This window comes from Phyllobates terribilis, unplaced genomic scaffold (assembly GCF_046119375.1).
Source record: "Phyllobates terribilis strain yellow unplaced genomic scaffold, ASM4611937v1 Scaffold_7__3_contigs__length_470593459, whole genome shotgun sequence".
In the NCBI taxonomy this organism is placed as follows: Eukaryota; Metazoa; Chordata; class Amphibia; order Anura; family Dendrobatidae; genus Phyllobates; species Phyllobates terribilis.
The window spans coordinates 414,783,177-414,800,159 of record NW_027362767.1 but is presented as its reverse complement, the minus strand read 5'-3'; the positions used below and the strand labels follow the sequence as shown (position 1 = coordinate 414,800,159).

The 16,983-nt window shown below is 49.5% G+C and overlaps 1 long non-coding RNA gene across 1 annotated transcript in view; it reads left to right on the top strand.

Annotated features, from left to right (window-relative positions):
* LOC141153291 (uncharacterized) overlaps positions 1–16,656 on the top strand; it is a 55,704-nt gene extending 39,048 nt beyond the window's left edge. The window contains exons 2-3 of the long non-coding RNA XR_012247277.1: positions 15,687–15,839; positions 15,922–16,656. This is a non-coding gene — a long non-coding RNA (uncharacterized lncRNA). The remainder of the gene's footprint in view (positions 1–15,686; positions 15,840–15,921) is intronic.
* Positions 16,657–16,983: the final 327 nt, after the last annotated feature.

The following is a 16,983-nucleotide window of genomic DNA, read 5'->3' as shown; positions in this document are numbered from 1 at the left end:
GTTCTATGGGCCATTTGTATCTAAAAAAAACAGTTTCAGTGTGTCGCTCACTGTTCAGCCGCAAATATATATATATTTTAAAAAGCCTGGTATACACCAGTAAATTATTACTGTGGTTTTGATGTTCCACAGTAAAACATCTCTATTATCCTGTTTTTGGCATTTTTTGCTGTATAAAAATAATAATAGTGTCTCCCTGATTTTTCAGACACAAATATATCTGTTGAAAATAGTCTGGTGTAGGCCAGAGAGACAGAAGTGTGCTTTTGCTGTTCCACGGTAAAAAATCTCTATTATCCTGCTTTTTGCATTTTTTGCTGTAAAAAAAAAAAAAATAGTGTTTCCCTGATTTTTCAGACACAAATATATCTGTTGAAAATAGTCTGGTGTAGGCCCGAGAAATACAAGTGTGGTTTTGCAGTTCCACGGTACAAACCTCTGTATTATCCACTTTTGGGCCATTTGTATCTAAAAAAAACATTTTGAGTGTGTCGCTCACTGTTCAGCCGCAAATATATATATATTTTATAAAGCCTGGTATACACCAGTAAATTATTACTGTGGTTTTGATGTTCCACAGTAAAACATCTCTATTATACTGTTTTTGGCATTTTTTTGCTGTATAAAAATAATAATAGTGTCTCCCTGATTTTTCAGACACAAATATATCTGTTGAAAATAGTCTGGTGTAGGCCAGAGAGACAGAAGTGTGCTTTTGCTGTTCCACAGTAATAAATCTCTATTATCCTGCTTTTTGCATTTTTTGCTGTAAAAAAAAAAAAATAGTGTCTCCCTGATTTTTCAGACACAAATATATCTGTTGAAAATAGTCTGGTGTAGGCCCGAGAAATACAAGTGTGGTTTTGCAGTTCCACGGTACAAACCTCTGTATTATCCACTTTTGGGCCATTTGTATCTAAAAAAAACAGTTTGAGTGTGTCGCTCACTGTTCAGCCGCAAATATATATATATTTTAAAAAGCCTGGTATACACCAGTAAATTATTACTGTGGTTTTGATGTTCCACAGTAAAACATCTCTATTATCCTGTTTTTGGCATTTTTTGCTGTATAAAAATAATAATAGTGTCTCCCTGATTTTTCAGACACAAATATATCTGTTGAAAATAGTCTGGTGTAGGCCAGAGAGACAGAAGTGTGCTTTTGCTGTTCCACGGTAAAAAATCTCTATTATCCTGCTTTTTGCATTTTTTGCTGTAAAAAAAAAATAGTGTCTCCCTGATTTTTCAGACACAAATATATCTGTTGAAAATAGTCTGGTGTAGGCCCGAGAAATACAAGTGTGGTTTTGCAGTTCCACGGTACAAACCTCTGTATTATCCACTTTTGGGCCATTTGTATCTAAAAAAAACAGTTTGAGTGTGTCGCTCACTGTTCAGCCGCAAATATATATATATTTTAAAAAGCCTGGTATACACCAGTAAATTATAACTGTGGTTTTGATGTTCCACAGTAAAACATCTCTATTATCCTGTTTTTGGCATTTTTTGCTGTATAAAAATAATAATAGTGTCTCCCTGATTTTTCAGACACAAATATATCTGTTGAAAATAGTCTGGTGTAGGCCAGAGAGACAGAAGTGTGCTTTTGCTGTTCCACGGTAAAAAATCTCTATTATCCTGCTTTTTGCATTTTTTGCTGTAAAAAAAAAAAAATAGTGTCTCCCTGATTTTTCAGACACAAATATATCTGTTGAAAATAGTCTGGTGTAGGCCCGAGAAATACAAGTGTGGTTTTGCAGTTCCACGGTACAAACCTCTGTATTATCCACTTTTGGGCCATTTGTATCTAAAAAAAACAGTTTGAGTGTGTCGCTCACTGTTCAGCCGCAAATATATATATACTTTAAAAAGCCTGGTATACACCAGTAAATTATTACTGTGGTTTTGATGTTCCACAGTAAAACATCTCTATTATACTGTTTTTGGCATTTTTTGCTGTATAAAAATAATAATAGTGTCTCCCTTATTTTTCAGACACAAATATATCTGTTGAAAATAGTCTGGTGTAGGCCAGAGAGACAGAAGTGTGCTTTTGCTGTTCCACGGTAAAAAATCTCTATTATCCTGCTTTTTGCATTTTTTGCTGTAAAAAAAAAAAATAGTGTCTCCCTGATTTTTCAGACACAAATATATCTGTTGAAAATAGTCTGGTGTAGGCCCGAGAAATACAAGTGTGGTTTTGCAGTTCCACGGTACAAACCTCTGTATTATCCACTTTTGGGCCATTTGTATCTAAAAAAAACAGTTTGAGTGTGTCGCTCATTGTTCAGCCGCAAATATATATATATTTTAAAAAGCCTGGTATACACCAGTAAATTATAACTGTGGTTTTGATGTTCCACGGTAAAACATCTCTATTATTCAGGTTTTGGTAGTTTTTTCCGTAAAGAAAAACAGTAGTGTCTCCTGACTGTTGTGACACAAAAATATATCTGTTGAAAATAGTCTTGTGTAGGCCCGACATCCCAGTGTGGTTTCGCAGTTCCACGGGGCAAATCGCTATACTATCCAGTTTTGGGCCTTTGGTATCTAAAAAAAAAGCAGTTTGAGTGTGTCGCTCACTGTTCAGCCGCAAATATCTCTATTTAAAAAAGTGTGGTATACCCCAGTAAACAATAACTGTGGTTTTCCTCTTCCACAGTTCTAATCTACTCTTTATTACCCTTTTTCCATTGATAGTGCAAGTGTAAGCTATTTTACTTCATTTACAATGGGCAAGGCGCGTGGCAAGGGACGTGGAAGTGGACGTTCTGGTGATGGTTCGCGCAGAGGACGGGGCCGTGGCCAAGGTGAAAATGTGCCACAACCAACAGCCACATCTTCTCGCTCCCACTTCTTGACCGAATTACTAGGGAAGCACAGAACAACACCAGTATTGAGAACTGATCAGTGTGAACAGGTTATTAATTGGATAGCAGACAATACTTCCAGTTACCTGGGCACCACCACCTCCGGTCTGTCTTCCACACGGTCAACTCTTAGTAGCCGTGAGTCTCGACCGCATACTCCTCCTCACCCTAATGCTCCTTCCTCCCACCATGCCGAGTGTTGTCAGACAGCAAGTGATCCCACACTTGGACACTCTGAAGAGCTGTTCACTGGTCCATTTCCATATTTGGGCCCCTCGCCTGATACGCTTGAAGTGGTGGAAGAGGAGATCCCATGTTGCGATGCCCAAATATTTGAACAGCCACGGCCACAGGAAGTCGACGTTGGCAATCTGTCACAAGAGGTGGACGATGACGAGACACAATTGCCAGGAAGTGAGGAGGAGGATCGTGGTGCGCAAGTGGAAGAGGAGGAGGTGGTGGATGATCTAGTAACTGACCCAACGTGGAAGGAGGACATGCAGAGTGAGGCCAGCAGCACACAGGGGGAGGGAGGCAGAGCACCCCAACAGGCAGGAAGAAGCAGTGTGGTGGCCGCAGACAGAAGGCAGGCAACCGTTCCCCGTAACACCAACACGAGGGACGTTGCCAGTAGAAGCGGTAGGTCTTCCAGAGTCTGGAATTTTTTTAAAGACTCTGCTGATAACCCCAAAAAGGCCATATGTTCCACCTGCCATGCCAGCATCAGCAGGGGTGACAAAACTACCAGCCTGACCACCACCAGCATGATCAGGCACATGGCAGCAAAGCACCCGACTTTGTGGGGCGAAACCCAGGGTCCACGACCAGTGTCAGCGGGTGTCACCACTGCTTCTTCCACTGTTGTGCGTGCAATAGAACCCCCTGTTGTGTGTGCAAGGCAATCCCCTGTCCATACTGCATGTAAAGATGCCCCCTCCTCTCAGTCTTCACTTGTTATGGCAGTTTCTCAAGAAACAGCATCAACGTCCACGTCCACATCCCACCGCAGCGTTCAATTGTCCATATCCCAGACCTTTGAACGAAAGCGGAAATTCGCAGCTAACGCCCCACAGGCCACAGTCCTAAATTCGCACATTTCACGACTGCTTGCATTGGAAATGCTGCCCTTTAGGCTGGTGGAGACGGAATCCTTCCGCAATCTTATGGCGGTGGCCGTCCCTCGGTACTCAGTCCCCAGCCGACACTATTTTGCCCGGTGTGCCATCCCCTCACTACACAAGCACGTGTCCCAAAGCATCTGCCGTGCCCTCAACAATGCAGTTACTGGGAGAGTCCACCTGACAACGGACACGTGGACAAGTGCTTGTAGCCAGGGACGGTACATCTCTCTGACGGCACACTGGGTAAACATAGTGGAAGCCGGGACCCAGTCGGACCTCGGGACGGAACACATCTTCCTCACACCGAGGATTGCGGGCCCTATGTCAGTCAGAGCTGCCCCCACAGTGTACAGCTCCTGCGCATCCTCCACCTCCTCCTCCTCCTCATGTTCAGCCTCCATCTCAGATATCACCACATCAGTTACAAGCTGGAAGCATTGCAGTACTGCCTCCGCCAAGCGGCAACAGGCTGTGCTGAAACTCATAAGCTTAGGTGATAAACCTCACACTGTTTGTTAGTTGTGGACAGCTGTGAAAGAGCAGGCAGATCTGTGGCTGAGACCGCTGAACCTACATCCCGGCATGGTCGTGTGTGACAATGGCCGTAACCTGGTGGCGGCTCTGAGGCGAGGTGAGATCACACACGTACCATGCCTGGCTCATGTGCTTAACCTCGTGGTTCAGCGGTTTCTTAAATCGTACCCCGAGTTGCCAGATCTGCTCGTGAAAGTACGCCGCCTGTCAGCTCATTTTCGCAAGTCGGCTACAGCTTCCGCCGCCCTTGCTGTGTTGCAGCAGCGTTTGCAGTTTCCGGCACACCGACTGGTGTGTGATGTCCCCACACGTTGGAACTCTACCCTCCACATGTTGCAAAGGATTTGTGAGCAGAAGAGAGCAGTTGTGGAGTACCAGCTGCAACAAGGCCGTCGATATTCAGGTCAGACTCCACACATAAGACCTCAGGAGTGGACCTGGATGTCTGACATATGTACCATCCTGACAAACTTTGAGGAGGCCACCAAGATGGTGAGTGGCGATGATGCCATCATTAGTGTCAGCATCCCACTTGTCTGTCTTTTGCAACACTCTCTGCAGAGAATTAAAGAGGAGGCATTGCAGCCAGAGTATGATGAGATGGATCAAGAAGCTGTAGCGGGCGATTACACACAGCCAAGCCTCATCTCATCCCAACGTGCATTGGGGGACAATGAGGGAGAGGAGGAGGAGGAGGAGAGCATGGTCAATCGTCATCTTGGTGAGGACACGGAAATCTTGCCCGTTGCCAGTCTGGCACGCATGGCTGACTTTATGTTACGCTGCCTTAACCGTGACCCTCGCGTTGTCAAAATGTTGGGTGACAGTCATTACTGGTTGGTGACACTTGTAGACCCCCGCTACAAGGAGAACTTTCACTCTCTTATTCCTGAGGTGGAGAGGTCTACAAAAATGGGGCAATACCAGAAGGCCCTTGCTGCAGATCTCTTAAAAAAATTCCCATCTGAACACGCTAGCGGCAGAGGTCACATTTCGTTGCCCAACCAAGGCGTACAGGCGAGAGAGATGCAACTCCAATCCAGCAGAGGCAGGGGAACACTGTCAACGTTCTGGGACAGTTTTCTGACACCCGCCCAGCTTACAGGCCCTGAGGCGCGGGGTACTCTCACAAGGAGTGGAAAGTTTCAAAAGATGGTGAGGGAGTACCTTGCCAATCGTGCCAGCGTCCTCTGTGATTCCTCTGTGCCTTTTAATTATTGGGTATCCAAGCTGGACACTTGGAATGAACTCGCTCTGTACACCTTGGAGGTCCTGGCCTGCCCTGCCGCTAGCGTGTTATCGGAGCGTGTTTTTAGTGCCGCTGGGGGAATTATAACTGATAAGCGCACTCGCCTGTCAACTGACAATGCTGACAAGCTGACCCTTATCAAAATGAACAAGGGCTGGATTGGGCCAGACTTCTCATCACCACCAAATGACAGCAGAGTAACATAAAGTCAAATCCACTGTGTTATTTCGGGAGGTGTATTCACATGCACCGCTTCACACCCACACATGGGTATACGCTTCCTCGTTTCGGCTGTTTAATCTTCTTCTCCTTATCCTCAGCCTCCACCACCACTATACCACCAGGGTGCCAGCATTGCAAGTTCCTCCATCCTAATTTTTAGCAGCTTTTGCTGGGAAAGCATAAGCAAATACTATGGGACACCCACTCCCCAATAATGGGACTTATGTTTGTAATATGCTGTACTGCATGGCTCTTGTAAGGGGCATTGCAAGTTGCTCCGTCCTAATTTTTGGCAGCTTTTGCTGGGAAAGCATAAGCAAATACTATGGGAGACCCACTCCCCAATAATGGGACTTATGTTTGTAATATGCTGTACTGCATGGCTCTTGTAAGGGGCATTGCAAGTTGCTCCGTCCTAATTTTTGGCAGCTTTTGCTTGCAAGGCATAAGCAAATACTATGGGACACCCACTCCCCAATAATGGGACTTATGTTTGTAATATGCTGTACTGCATGTGACGCGCCCCCTGGGCCATGTGTACACGTGTGTGGGATACCCGGTGCCGGGTCTCTGGGGTCTGTAGTCTCCGTGGCGGTGACCCGGTCCCGTGGCTCAGGCTGGTCAAACCAGTGGCAATCTTTCTTAGGTTTTGAGGTTAATTGTCCGACTGCGCCACCCGTGGATTGCGGTCAGGGAGTACCACCGCTGCGAGGCAGACCGCTGAGGCTGGTGTTGTGTGCGCAGCATAAAATGGGATAACTCCCCTCGGGAGGAGTATAGCCTCAGGGCAGTGAGTGTGGATGATGGGGGTGATGGTGCACGAGCGCAGCAGGAATGAGTCAGAGTCTTTGCAGTGCAGTTCAGGGTCTTTACTGATGATTATAAGGTAGACCCTCCCGGGAGTACTGGCTAGCATAAGAGGCCTGGTCAGTCTGTGAGCAAGCAGGAGTTCCCCTGGCCAGGTGGAGTTGTAGGCCTCCCCATCTGTCTGCATTCTTCCTGGCTACCTTGCTGTAAGCGGGTAGAAGTAGCCCACGTCCCTGAGTGTACCGTGTAGTGCTCACCTGTATGGCTGGTGACTTGGGGCCTTCTGTTAGCCTCCGCTCCACGACGGCGGTGCTGGTCCCTTGCTTGTCACTGAGCCTCCGGGCTTCTATGGCCAGAGGACCTGAAATCCCCTGCCGGCTGGTTTCTGCTGCTGGATATATAAGCCCTCACAGCTTCGGACTCCTGTGTCCGGTTCCTATTGTCTTCTGCCAGGGCCAGCTCTGCTCAGCTTCCAGCCCCTCGTCTTTAGCTCCTAGCTCCTACAGAGCTCCTTGCTGTTACTTTCCCTTGCTCTCACTCTGACTCTGACTGTTCTCTGTTCTCTGACTCACTCAACCCCACCCCAGATCCAGTTTATAAGGGCAGAATTCTCCCCTCCCAGGACTGGGGCAGGAGGATGTTGCATGTTTAAGGGATCCTGACCAGGAAACCTCCCACTTGCTCTCCGACGTAATCTCTATTACTGTGGTGACCAGACCCCTGGGGTGCCACACATGGCTCTTGCAGTACCTCATAATTTTTGGAAAGCCTTCCATTCACTGCTTAGGCCAACAGTGCACAGGAGACCCAGTTGCTATAAATGGGAAAAAAAGGTTTAGTTAACGCCCTCTGACCTCCATGTCATTTCCAAGGGGCATTGGAGTGCCTCAAAATTTTTGGTAGGCATTGCACTCACTGTATGCCCTATAACTGTGTAGCCTAACCGCTCCTTTTTTTACAGAAACATATCCTACAAGACATATCTGGTTGACTGGCGTGATATTGATGTGAATGGTCCCTGTTCCTCCTGCTCTTTCTCCTTTGCCACTACCTCATCCATCATTTATCACCTGAAGCTTTGTTTTAACGGGAGTCATAGAACTTGGATAGTAGCAGGAAAACATCCAGCAATCCTCGGAGGAGGTAGGATATGCGCCAAAACGCTGACCTCCTCAGGCCTAGCCGCTACTACGTACATGCGCTTGCATTACAACAAAACAAAGCAAATGCTAACTTCTATCATCCTCATCATGCTCCTCACCTTGGCACTCTCAACTCCCCTGATGGAGAAGCCAGGGCCCACCGGAGGAGTCTGATAGTCCGGTGGGCTCGGCCAATGCTGCCCTAAAGCAGGCCAGGCTAAGAAAAGTGTGGGAAAGGTTACCGGTACAAATAGGGGTGGCTGGGGACAGAGTATGGACACCCGGCCACCCCCTGGAGGCTGGGGAGCAAGCGGGGACTCCCGGCCACCAGGCGGCTGGGGACTGAGTATGGATACCAGGCCGCCGACACAGCCATGGCGTGGTGGCCAGATTCCGCCTCCACATGCCTAAAAGGCCCAATTTAAAGTGCAAGCAAGCAAGCAGTATGGTATTGCAGCCTGGGGGTGGGTGGGTGGCAGGCTGCATACTTGCGCTTGCATTGCAAGGAATGGGAGAGGTACAATTGAACACTGCCCTGGGACAAGGACTTGAATGGGGATAGTTGCAAGTCTGCAACGCCAGGTGCAAGGTGGGAGGCATCTTCGCATGTACCATGAACAGGGGTTTGGCATGCACACACTACAGCGGAATAGGCTCTCCTTCCCACTAAATGCACTGGGGAGGGCACAGGTAATGTTTTGGTATACGCGCTTAATCTTATGTATAAGGCACACCAGGACAAATAGGGGCGGCTGGGGACTGAGTATGGATACCTCGCTGCCGAAGCAGCCATGAGGTAGTGGCCAGCTTCAGCCTCCTCTAAACTAAAAGGCCCTATTTCAAGTGCAAACTAGCAGTATGGAATTGCAGTCTGGGGGTGGGTGGGTGGGTGGCAGGCTGCACACTTACACTTGCATTAAAAGAAAACATAGCAGATGCTAACTTCTGTCATCATCATCATGCTCCTCACCTTGGCACTCTCAACTCCACCGATGGAGAAGTCAGGGCCCACCGGAGGAGTCTGGTTCTCTGGTGGGCTCGTCCAATGCTGCCTAAAGCAGGCCGGGCTAAGAAAAGTGTGTGGGGGGATGTTCCAAGGAGAAATGGGGGCAGCTGGGGACCGTTTATGGACACCCGACTGCCCCCAGGCGGCTGGGGACCGTGTGGACACTCGGCCGCCGGACGGCTGGGGACTGAGTATGGATTCCAGGCCGCCAACACAGCCATGACGTGGTGGCCAGATTCCGCCTCCACATGCCTAAAAGGCCCAATTTCAAGTTCAAGCAAGCAAGCAGTATGATATTGCAGCCTGGGGGTGGGTGGGTGGCAGGCTGCATACTTGCGCTTGTATTGCAAGGAATGGGGGAGGTACAATTGAACACCGCACTGGGACTAGAACTTGCATGGGGATAGTTGCAAGTCTGCATCTTCTGATGTGGCAAGGATCACTTATGATGGGCACACTTTTAGACAGTGACCTGGGAGTCAGAGATGCTTCCAGGGGTCTTCCCCATGCTGTTCCCATGTCTTTTCAGCACTTTATGCATGTGTCACACAGCACATGGCCAGATAAGGTTGTAAAATGTTAAAATGACATTTCCCGGTGAATGCATTTGTCATAGTTGAAAGCAATACAAAAGTGCAAAAACGCATAAAAAATGCAACTTGTGAACATAGCCGAAGGTGTGGAGGAGTATTTTTGTTTTTGGTCATTTATTTTAACTTATACACAAGTCTTTTCCCTGGAAAGGATGTTCCTTAACATATTTCACAGGAAAAAAGTTTCACTTTCGTTTTATTGTGAGCCTGTAAAAGTGGCTTAATACCTCTGACCACGTTGTTGACAGCAGTGACCTGGGGGTCAGAAATGCTTCCTGGGGCGATTCCCCATGCTGCCCCCATGTCATTTGAGCACTGACACTATCGTTTTGGACACTTGTTAGGCTTTTAAAAGACTGCCGGGGGTGCCACCGCAAAAATGCTCGAGTCTCCCATAGACTAACATTGGGCTCGTTGCTCGGGTCGAGCACCCGAGTATCACGACGAGCTCGGCCCGAGCTTCGAGCACCCGGGCATTTTAGTGCTCGCTCAACACTAGTAACTATGTACATTGGCGCTTTTTCCTTGCCCTCTACAGTCGTCCTCCATACGCGCCTTGCTCCTCCTGGTCATCTTCAGGCCCGTCTGGGCCCTCTTGACTCCCTCCATGATAATACTTCAGCTCTTCCTCAGTTAGCCGGTGGACGTGGAGGGCGTACCACCCTTTTACTCCCTTATGCCGGGTGTAGGTCACCACGTCACCAGGGTACAGGTCTCGTCCTCGATGTCCCTCTGGCAGGTGACTCTCGACATCCCTCTGGGTCACAAAGACGTCGCTGATGGTCTCAGGATCTTTGATGAAGCCCCAGCCGTGCTCCATTTGAAATTTCACCACGGTCCCGGTGACTCTGAGACCGCTGGCGGCTCGGGGGTTCTGTCGGGCTCTCCTTTTCTGCTCCGCACTTTGTACTTGGAGCCGCTCTTGCCAGACACGCCGCTCCCGCTGCTCTCTCTCAAACATCGCCAACTGTTGACGGCAGGACTCTCGTCGATGGGCTGCGTCCGCCCGGGTTTCTTGGGTAAACCCCATCAGATTTTCTCCGGTGGGGTCCCATTCGAACTGGGCGTCCTCGAGCGGGGGCTGGGCAACGTCCATGGGCTCCGGAACAGGTATCAGGGGTTCAGGTGCGGCTCCGGCCTCCACAGACCGGTTTCTCTGGAGGCGGGGGTTGACATACTCGGGTCGCCAGATGAAGGGCTACCCGTCCGGCCCGGTGTGCTGGGCGAACAAGTCCGCGCCCAGGGGCTGTATGGCAGAGGGCACCGGTGGGGAAGCGGCGCCCGGGGGCACTCGGCCTTGCGACCAGGCCGGTGGTCATCTTCCGGTCGTGCCCGTGAGTGGCACAGCCGAGGCAAGGGGCGCTGGCGGGGTAGCGGCGCCCAGAAGTCTTAGGCCTTGCGACCCGGCCTGTGGCGTCTGTTTCTTAATCGCGCCCGGGGTTAAAGGGCACGGCACGGGGCGGGGCGTGACAGCAGCGCTTGCAGCCTGAGGTCTAGCTGGTAGCGGCGGAGGCGTGGTGACATGTACGGTTCCCGGGGCTTCGGGCCTCGCAACGGGAGGCTGAGGTAGGCTCGCGGCTTCAGGGCTGGGGGTGGTGCCGTCCCCGTTACCTGCCTCGGTCGTTGCGGTCTCCTCCGCGGCGGCGTCCCCGGACTCCGGTCCACCTTCACCACCCTTGGAGGCAGGCGTGCGGCTGGGCGGTGGTAGCGCCTCCTGCGGTCGGGTCACGGCTTGCCGGGCCAACTCCTCCTCCCACCCGGCGATCACATCCCACTGCGCCCGGACCATCCTCCGGTCCAGATCTTCTAATGCAGCTTGCACACGCTCCGGGTCCTTGGGGAGCTGTGCTAGCAGCTCCGTGAAGCTGCAGGGTGGCTCGGCCTGCAGCAGGCCACGCGCCAGGGTACTGGTGCTGCTCTCTCCCTCCATCCCCGGGTGCGGTCCGTACAGACTGATCCAGACCACACCCGGCCCCGCAGTTTTCTTCTCTTTCTGCCCCCATTGGGGGTGGTCTTGGGGCAATCTGCTGACAATCACTTTCAGGGGCAGCCCCCCCACTTTGATGGACATCTCCACAGCCGCACTCATGGCTGTTGGGGGTGGGCTCCTTCTTTGGCGCCATTCTGGGACCTGGCCCACGATGGGAGGCGGCTTCCTGTTGTCTTTTGGCGTGCACATTATGGCGCTCGTTCTTCTGGGGCGGGCGCCATCTTTTACACAGTGAAGCAGTCTCTTTTCAGGCACGCAATACCTGCTTGTGGCGGGTTGGTCACGATCCTGCCGACTACGCCAAAGCTGACTCGCCCCTTGGGCCGTGGGGCACTCGGGACCGGGCAACAGGGCAATGTTGGGAGTAGTAGTGGCGACCCGGTCCTGTGGCTCAGGGTGGTCAGACCAGTGGCAGTCCTTTATAAGTTTTAAGCAATGTCCGACTACGCCACCCGTGGATTGCGGCTATTATGAACCGCCGCTGCAAGGCAGTCCACTGAGGCTGATGGTGTGTGCAGCTGAGGTAGTGTAACTCCCCACGGGAAGAGTGCAGCCCCAGGGCAGTGAGCGTGGATGGTGGGGATTGTAGTGCAGGGTGTCCCAGTACCGTTAGTGCTGGCGAAGTAAAAAGCACAAAGACAACGTGTTGCAGTCCAGGGTCTTTTACTCACAGTTCGTATACTCCAAGCCACTGCGGTACCGGTAGTGACTGCCCGAGCCGTGCTGCGTCCACCAGGAGAGGGGCTCGGTCAACCCCCAGGCAGTTCAGGAGTATGGCACAGGACTCCCTGCTATCCTTCCTCTGGCTCGTGCCCCACCAGTGACCAAGCTTATGTCCAGCTGCCGCGGATCTATGCGGGCAAACGTGGGCCCCGTTTCCCGCTATCCTATATGGTGCCTTCCTAGCAAGGTTTAGCAGGTGGTCGCACCAAGTGATGATCACGACCTCCGGTTCTTGGCTGAGGGTAGTTTCTCCTCCACCAATTTGGAATCCGATACCCTTATTCTGCCTGACCCTTCACCCGATATCTCGTGGGTTCTTAGGGTCCCTTCTGCCTTCTTGTTTCTGAGCCCTTCTACACTTTGGGTACTTCTCTTCCTTTTCTGTTCCTTTCTGTTTCTGTTCCTTTCTGTTCCTTTCTTCTGGCTCTGGCCTTCACTCTAGGCCTGCCTCGTGGAGCTGGGCCCAGACTGAGCCACAGCTCCCTGTCAGCCCTCTCTGGCTGAACTCCTTCTCTCACTCCATTGACTGAACTGAACCCAGAACTAAGATGGTGCCCACTTTATATACCTTCCCCTAGTATGTGACCAGCAACCAATGAGCTCCTACCTATGCTCAGAAACCGTCCCCTTTCTGCTCCTACATCACTGGGTTTTCCTCCCCCCTCCCCACTCCAGCCAGGGACATGGTCTGTCGTGCCTGCATTACTGTATAAATGGGAGCACCGTTGAGCTGTCCCCCGGAAATGGTGTGTGTGTGATGCATGCAGCTAACTGAGCCCCGGTCCATACTTCATCCTTACCCGGGAGTGGAATATCACACCTCTGGTAGAGGTGCAATACCCCTGTAGCGGCCGAACCCTCGGGGCGCTACACACGCACAACAATGGAACAGGCAGTCGTGTCAACTGCAGACACTGTTTCTGGACCCTGGCATTCGGGCCCACCTAGTCAGGTGCTTTGCTGTTATGTGCTTGAGCATGCTTGTGATGGTCAGGCTGGTAGTTTGCTGCCCCTGCTGATGCTGGCATGGTAGATGTTGCAAATGGACTTTTTGGGGTTAACTGGACAGTCTTTAAAAAATAACCAGACTTTGGAAGCCCTAACAGTTGGACTGGCAACTTCCCTCGTGTTGGTGTTCTGAGCAACAGTTGCCCGCTTGTGTCTGTGGCCTCCCCACTGCTTAGTCCTGCCTTTTGTGGTGCTATGGCTCCCTCCCTCTCTGCGCTGCTGTCCTCGCTATGCATGTAACCTTCCCAGGTTGGGTCAGTGACTTCATCGTCCACCATCTCGTCTTCTAGTTCAGCACCCTGGGCCTCCTCCTGACTTGCTGGCAATTGTGTCTCATCTTCATCCACATATTGCGACAGTAATTGCACTTTCCCACTGTCACCTTTGTGTGACCGTGGCTGCTCAAATATTTGGGCATCGCTACATGCGACCTCCTCATACCCCGCTTTAAGCGAGCTGGGCGAGAGGCCCAAATCCATAAATGGAAAAGTGAAAAGCTCTTCGGAGTGTCCAAGTGTGGGGTCACTTGTCTCCGGGCACTCGTCATGGTGAGAGGAAGGAGGATCAGGGTGAGGAATATGTGGTCCAGACTCACGGCTACTGAGACTGGACCATCTGGAAGACAGGTTGGTGGCGGTGGCAAACTGACTGGAAACATTATCTGCTATCCAACCAACAACCTTTTCACACTGCTCTGGCTTCAAGAGTGGTGTTCTGCGGCCCCCTCGAAAGTGGGACAGGAAGGTAGAGCGACATGATGTTCGTGCTTGTTGTGCTCCCTCAACAGGCACAATTTCAGCTTGCCCACTGCTTCGGCCTCGGCGAGCACATCACTACCACGTCCACTTCCCTCTCCCTTGCCATGCGCCTTGCCCATTTTAAATGGAGTATAATATTTTTCACATTCCCAAAAATGTCTGTATTATTACCGCAGTAATATGGGATCATGTCTGGTGACCACAGTTTTAGGCAGTGGTGTAATAGTATGGTATTGTTCAGCGAAAAAGTGTGAATAGGTTTCAATACACAACTGGCAGACTTTAAATGGAGTATAATATTTGTCACGTTGCCAAAAATGTCAGGATTATTACTGCAGTAATATAGGATCAAGTCTGATAATAGACAAGTTTCTTTGCTTCCACAATACAGCAATGCTAGGCTGTATGCTGCCAACAAGCAAATGGAGCAGTAAAAATGGTGTATTATATTGATTTTCACCAAAATTATCAGGATTAAGAGCAAAAAGATTATTAGCCCTGATATCTAGGGCTATGGATATCAGTAACAGCAGCAGAAGACAGAACATGCAATGGACCCTATTCTGTTGTATACTCTCTTCACATACTCTGCCTGCCTAACTACTGCTTTCACCAGAATTGATATGCATCAGAATTAGTCCTCAGAAGGACTGTTAGTGTAGATTTGTAATGCTGCGGAAAACCACACTAAAACAACCACCAATTATCTCCCTCGCTCAGCTGCAGCTCCCTCCTTTTCTGCTTGTCTGATGGTAGACTGTGAGTGACGAGCATAGGGTCACCGGGTCTGTTATAGACTCAATGATGCTATGCAGCCAGCCAATCACTGTAATGCCACAACCAACATGACTACTGCATTACAGTGACTGGCAGGCAATCCTTGCATGTTGATTAGCTGTCTAAAGAGCTCCAAAAATGCGGAGCGGAGACCCGAGCTCCTGTCTGAGCATTCCAAAAATACTCGTCGAGCACCGAGCCTCCTGAGCATTGTGATGCTCGGGCGAGTACCGAATAGTGGCGAGCATGCTCACTCATCACTGTTTGGAACCTCTTTAAGGATTCAGTTTTCCAATAAGTTTTCACAAAGAAAACGCGATCCTCCAAACTGTATCTACATTGTTAACAAATTAAGAAGGAATTCAGCAGGAGTGAAATGCAAGGACCACACATAGACTTTCTGCAAGCCTGTAGTTTTTCTTGTGGTGGAGACGAGCGGCGTGGTGACAAGTTGGCAAGACCACTCGGCACGAGGATGTTTCTCATCGCTGAGGTTCATTGCACTCTCACTTCTCATGAACCAAAAAATGTACTGTCCAAATATCAGTACGGTCGACCGTCTCTTTTAGAAGTTACAGCAGTTTTTCTGGGTAGAGTAGCGAGTGAATCACCCTGTAAATATTCGACAAGTGTCCTTGGGGGTCAATCACTAACTTCAGGAGGAACATAACATTTGTTTATCTACCAACTTGATATTAGCAACCACAAAATAAGATAATGTAACATCAATGTGTAATAAACCAAACGTTACATGATGTCTCTTAGCATTACTATATTGAAGAAGGAACATGCAAATTCCCCATTGAAAACATTCATAACACATTTATCAAATATTTCCCTATGTAATTTCTGGTCATGCATTCAGTATGTTATTATTACGTTACAGTGGATGGGGTCACAAGACAGTGGTGAAGCGGCCGGTTCCGACATAGGAGGGAAAGTTTGCAGAAAAGGAGGAGTGGTGCTGTGGCACCAAAAAGAGGCCCTACCTATATTATGAGTGGCTTAATTTTCTGGCTCCGATAATAGAGCTGTAGCCGTAAGTACACCATTTTGTATGTTCATTGTCAAAAGGATGTTGCCACATGTGTATTGTACTAATTTTTATTTGAACATTTCAGGTCCAAAAACCAACACATGGGATGTGTAGGCTGCTGGAGAGCCTGACGTTGTGGAGCCCACTGAACCATCAGGGCCTGCTGAAGTTGCTAATCCCGAGGAGCCAGATGCAAGCACTACTGCAATGGTGCCTCTGGAGTAACCAGCAAAAGCTTCTGGTGTGACAAAAAGATGCCAGAAGCGGAAGGATCTCCCCACCACCAGAAGAACTGGCGTGATAAATAGTAGAGTGTTGGACTATCTGTCTTGCACCATGAATGATGATGTGCCACAGTTGCCAACTTATTTGAGGGAAGTTCCAAAACCCATTTGGCTTTGGACCAGGGCAGCTCTCCAAATTGTCTGAATACAACAACACCACCAAATGACACCAGGGAGCTGTTCACTGTGTTTGAGCAGTGGCAACATTCACACTCCAGTAGCCATAAGCATTTTAATCCACCCCCCGTGCCTTCCCAACACCCACTTGCTCCTGCCCATTCTCATATGGGTCATTCTGCCTAACATACCCATTACCGAGCTAGAGATGGGTCCCAAGCTGAGTCTCATGGGTATGTTGCTCCACCACACCACACCCCATTTGTGCGTGGATATTAGGGCGACCATCCTTACCCTTAGTCCCATTGTACCCAACCCTATCATGCTGCTCCTCCAGCCGTACCCTATTTCCCAACCTACCCCCCTATCGGTCACCTCAGCCAGCAGGCCAAATACCAGGATCCCCCACACATGCACCTCTGGCGAGATCTCCAAGTTCCTCTTATAATTTGTGATGTCTATTTATTAGGTTACCCGTTTTTTTCCATGTAGTAATGTTTTTTGGGGAATGTTTCCCAATTGTTTTTTTTTGCCCCTCCAAAAATCCTTTCTTGGAGCTAACGTATATAGTGTATCCTTGTAAATATTTGTACATAAAATAAAAACCGGTGTTGCAATTGTGACCATTGTGTGTGTCAAATTATTGGACAGGATGTTCACCGCTTACACACGATAATTTACACAACACACATTTGTTAAAGTAACTATTGTTTTGTATCACAATGCAAAAAACGGAAATCACAAAT